A 5,421-nucleotide genomic window follows, 5' to 3' on the forward strand; every position below is an offset into this window, starting at 1 on the left:
ATGTCATTCCATCAATTTAAAGGGAGCTAAATATGGGATGAATTTGGCTTATATATATTAATATATGGAGATATACCTATCTCATAGAACTGGAAGGGACCCTGAAAGGTCATCAAGTCCAGCCCCCTGCCTTCACTAGCAGGACCAAGTACTGATTTTTGCCCCAGATCCCTAGGTGGCCTCCTCAAAGATTGAGCTCACAACCCTGGGTTTAGCAGGCCAATGTCCAAACAACTGAGCTATCCCTCCCCCCTTATAAAAACTAGATCAAGAACAACAAGCTGTGTATAAATCACAGAGTATTTAAAAAACAATATATTTTCTATTGATTGAAACTTTCATAAGAAGGACTCTCCAAGGGTGAAAGGTACGAACCAGAATGAATTTCATTGGACTTGGAATGATGGATTGAAATGATTATAAATAAAGCATGGCCCAAACTAGCCAGGTGACAGGCACTCTCCCATTAAGATGTGATCCACTTTCGTACACTGTTAGTTTAATAGCACTTATTTATTGATACATATAGATACTGCTTGGGAAAACATCGGGAAATTATTCAGTCCTTAGAAAATGAATATTACTTAAAAGAAAATTACTGAGTAAAACCAGTGGTATAAATTCCTGTAGTTGTTCCAGAGGAGAAAGGTTGCACAGAGAGCTCTATGAAAAACAGACTTTTTAGGTCTCTGGCAATTCCAACCTCTCCCTCCCACCACCCCGCCAAAAAAAAACAACAACCCCTCCCTCCACACACAAAAAAACCCACATTTGGCATTGAAAAGACAATGGTGAACTAACCAACTGGGAAATCACAAAACTCACCTGCAAGATCATTTGGTGAAGACGAATAACTTGAGCTCTTGGAAGAATGTGTAAGCAAAGCCTCTGTTGAAGGGTCAGTGAAGTCAGTTGAGGAGATATTACTTCCTCCCCCCTGTGTTACAGAGGTTGAGGCCTGGGTTAAATCAGAAGCCTTTGTATTTTCTAAATTAGAAGTGGAGCTTTCTGCTGCATTGGGTAATACACTGCCGTTTGTTAGGGATCTTAATGTCCTCTCGCCACCTTTGATCAATGTTGTTGAAATATACGTAGTGGTGGTATGTACATCAGAAGTTCTTTTTTCTGTAGCTGAGATGCTAACTGGTTGGTTGCTACTTACTATAGCTAAAATGGGATTAAAAGATAGAAATTAAATTCAATGTGGCCAAATGAAAATTGATTTGCAAGTTCTATAATCATTTTGCCTGAAATACAGAACCAAATAAATCCAAAGTTTAACTCTAACTTAAATTAAGCTATGCAATGAATATGGTTTATAAAGATTAGGTCAAGAATAAAATCAGTAGGGTATTAATCAGTGTGTATGAAAAAAACCCCAAATCTTTTCTACTGATTGCAATTTTTATAAGCAGGTCTCTCCAAAGATGCTGACACACTAAGTACCTAACAGTAGGAATAATGCATTAGAATTATTATAAATTATGAACCAAGCTAGTCAAGTAGCTGGCACTTTTGTACACTAATAAAATGTGGTCCACTTTCTTACACTGTTAGTTTAACAACACATTCATTGATATATAAATGGCATGTGAAAATAAATCTGGAAACTTTTCAGTCTTTAGAAAATGATAATTTCTTAAAAGAAAATTATTCAGTGAAATCTGTCACTTAGATTGATTCCTGTGGCTGATCTAAAGCAGAAAGGTAACAGAGAGTGATGGAACCTGCCCCTTAATGGCCAGCAGAAAATTCCCCAGGCATAGGGGAGTCCTCAAATGGCATAGCTGGCTTCTACGCCAACTGCCCCTCACACACATCCTGGAAGGTGGAGTATTGGAGTCATGTTGGGAATGGCCAGGGGGTACGACAGGGCATAATTCTTGATAGGTTTATTGTCCAGTAAGGTGATAGTCAGGTAATGTAAGTTAGAGCAGTCCCTAAAATGCTCTAATTTATGCTTATGTGCCAGGGCCAACGCACCATGTTAGGACTATAACAGCGTTTAAAAGAGAACTGGATAAATTCATGGTGGTTAAGTCCATTAATGGCTATTAGCCAGGATGGGTAAGGAATGGTGTCCCTAGCCTCTGTTTGTCAGAGGGTGGAGATGGATGGCAGGAGAGAGATCACTTGATCATTGCCTGTTAGATTCACACCCTCTGGGGCACCTGGCATTGGCCACTGTCGGTAGACAGGATACTGGGCTAGATGGACCTTTGGTCTGACCCCGTACGGCCGTTCTTATGTTCTTATGAATCAGGGAGGTGTAAATTGCTGCATGCTAGTTCGCATTCTCCTGCACTGACCTCAGCACAGGAGAGAATCTGAGCCTTTATATCCAGGAATCTTTAGAAACTTTCGCTCTTTTGTAAAAAGTAGGCTCAAAAAGCCAAAAAAATGTGTTGGTAATGAAATTCAGTGAAGTTGGGAATTGAAATTCAACACCTATAGAAATATTTAAAAGTACCACCCACAGGTACAGTTTCAAGGTAAGCAATCCAGAGTTGCATGCCTTTGTCAATCCTGCTACTCGGTACAGAATCACTACGTGCCTGAATCTCCAGTTTTACACTGTCATATCTTACAATGCATGTAGTCCCCTACATCATAATGAGAGTACCTGCAGGATATGACACTGGTGGACATGGGCAACGGTGGCAAAATCTGGCAGTGAAAAAATGGTTGCATGGTGACGTTGGACCAGTCAATTTCTCTGTGCCTCAGCTCCCCATCTGCAAAATGGGGATAACAGCCGTTCCTTACCTCACAGGGGTGTTGTCAGGAGAAATACATTAAAGACTATGTGCTGCTCAGATACTATGGTGACTGGGGGGCATATAAGGATGCTAGATAGGTAAGAGCCTGAGTTAAAGCGCAACTGATTCTTTAAAAAAAGGGTTGACTCAGTTTTGGGGGGTGGGAGGTTCTTTTTATTGTTTTACGTTTGTAAATGGTGCATTCAACAGTTGGGAATCACAAAACCCACCTGCAAGATCATTTGGGGAAGACGAATAACTTGGGATCTTGGAAGAATGTGTAAACAAAGACTCTGTGGAAGGCTCAGTCAAGTCACTTGATGAGATATTACTTCCTCCAGCCTGTGCTACAGGAGACGAGGGCTGGGGTAAATCTGAAGACTTGGTATTTTCTAAGTCAGAAGTGGAGCTGTCTGCTACATCAGGTAATGTGCTGTTGTTCATTAGAGACCTTAACGTCCTCTCTCCACCTCTTGTGAATGATGTTGAAATGTATGTACTGGTGGCATACAAATCAGAAGTCCTTTTTTCTGTAGCTGAGATGTTAATTGGCTGGTGGCTACTTCCAATGGCTAAAAGATTATAAAGATTATAATTCTATATGCATAAATCCAAACAGATATGTTTTCTTCTCATATCACCCAGATGCAAATAATGCATGTACGAATATTAAATATGGGTACTTTTCATTCTGGAGAAATTGCTAGCTTAGAGAGATTTGAACCCTTTAGAGTGAAGAACACCACGTGAAATTAATACTTGCAAAAAATTAGCACAAACCATGAAAAGTGCAACTCAAAAAACTGTGGCAATAACAAGCAGCAAGCTTAACTTCATCATTCAGTGATATTACTTTGCATTCCATGCTGCTAGCACTTACAAAATATAAAATAGAAAACAATGAAATATTTGGAATTAAATTCAGCAGACTTAGAACACTGAATAACTAAGGGCTTGTCTACATGAGGTGTTACTGTGCAGCAAGACAAAGTGGGACACTACAGTGCACTAGCTTGCTGCATGCTAACATCCAGTGTGGACACTGCTATAGAAGTCCTGGAGCATTCTTTGATTTACTATACTTTACAAGCAGACATGGCCAAAGCTCCTGGAACTTTTAGGGTATGGCTATACTGCAATTAAACACCTGCGGCTGGCCCGTGTCAGCTGACTTGGGCTTGTGGGGCTCAAACTACCAGGCTGTTTAGGCTCAGTCTGGAACCTGGACTCTGGGTTCCCAGCCCTTGTGGGATCCCAGCCCGACTCCAGCCTGAGCCTGAATGTCTACACCGCAATTACACAGCCCAGCAGCGTAAGCCAGCTGACATGGGCCAGCTGTGGGTGTTTAACTGCAGTGTAGACATACCCTTTGTGCACTGTAGCATTGTCCACACAGGCTATTGCTGCGTGGCAAACTAGTGGCTTGCTGTGTAATAGGGCCCCAGTGTAGACAAACCCTTAGAGATATTCAAAAACACATCTGATGCAAAGGGGTGAGATAAGTGGATATTAGATTCCTTCTCCAGTGTAGCTGGCCAAGAACCACAAATCTTAGCGGACACAACAAAGTCAGCACGGCCTTTGAATTACTGATGACCGGACTCAGTTCACAGCAGCAGTATGGTCCAACAGATACAGCACTCAGGAGATCTGGGTTCAAATCCCAGCTTTGATGCACAACCAGAGGTAATGATTAGAGATAGTCAAAACTATTTTTTGACAGAAAATTGGATTTTGACTAAATGAAAATTTTCATGAAAAGTGTCAGTTTTCTGTGTAAAATTTTTGACTAAGTGTCAAAAAGTCAAAACCCTGAAAACCAAAAACTTTTCAGCTTTTCTACAAAAAGTTGACATTTTCCACCAAAAATCCAAACCACACCTCCATTTTCCCACAAGTTCTAGTAACGATACCTACCCATGGCTACCTAGTTGTGAAATGTTTTGAGATCTATGGGAAAAAGCTCTATAAGTGCAAAATATAATATTATTCCTCCTCTAGTAAAAGAATAATTAGGCATTTTGTTCACAAAGGGTTTTTAAAATAAATTTAAAAAACTTTAAAACAGCAAGCTAGTGGACTAATAATTCTCACCTTTGGAAGCAGTTTCTGAAGCAGAATGAGACTGTGTAAGCAAAGGGTCTGTTGAAGGCTCTGTGAAATCTGTGGCAGCCAATGAGATATGAATTCCACTGGTCAGTGCTATAGAAGATATAGATGACGACTGGGTTAAATACGAAGAGCTGGACATTTCAGTCCCAGAAGTAGAATTTCCTGTTGCATTAGAAGATCTGCTGCTGTTTATGAGATCTTGTAACCTCCCTGCTCCAGCTCTGGTGGACGTAGTTGAAATGTACGTACTGGCAATGTGAGAACTGGCAATATTTTTCTCTGAGCCGTTAGTTGGCTGATGGCTACTTTCAATGGCTGAAATAGGGTAAAGAAATATTAAAATTCCATTCTCGTAAGTCAAAACACTTGGACCATTTTTCTTCCAATAATATTCAGATTCACAGCTTGTGTGTAGCGGGGAAAATGAAAATATTTCAGTTTGGAGAAAATAAATGATACCATGGAAAGAAATCATTGACTGAAACCTTTATATTGAGGAAACCCTGCAAGTATTGACAGATGTCTATTCATAGAGTCATAGAAATGCAGG

General features: G+C 40.3%; 1 long non-coding RNA gene across 1 annotated transcript; it reads right to left on the reverse strand.

Moving 5' to 3' along the window:
• Positions 1-3,290: 3,290 nt before the first annotated feature.
• Positions 3,291-5,081, reverse strand: LOC115271149. Its single transcript, XR_003899753.1, has 2 exons — positions 4,854-5,081; positions 3,291-3,331 (listed from the first exon to the last, which is right to left on the reverse strand). It is a non-coding gene; the product is annotated as an uncharacterized LOC115271149 (long non-coding RNA).
• Positions 5,082-5,421: the final 340 nt, after the last annotated feature.

Source organism: Terrapene carolina, unplaced genomic scaffold, assembly GCF_002925995.2.
Source record: "Terrapene carolina triunguis isolate 2854851 unplaced genomic scaffold, T_m_triunguis-2.0 Scaffold62, whole genome shotgun sequence".
Classification (NCBI taxonomy): domain Eukaryota; kingdom Metazoa; phylum Chordata; order Testudines; family Emydidae; genus Terrapene; species Terrapene triunguis.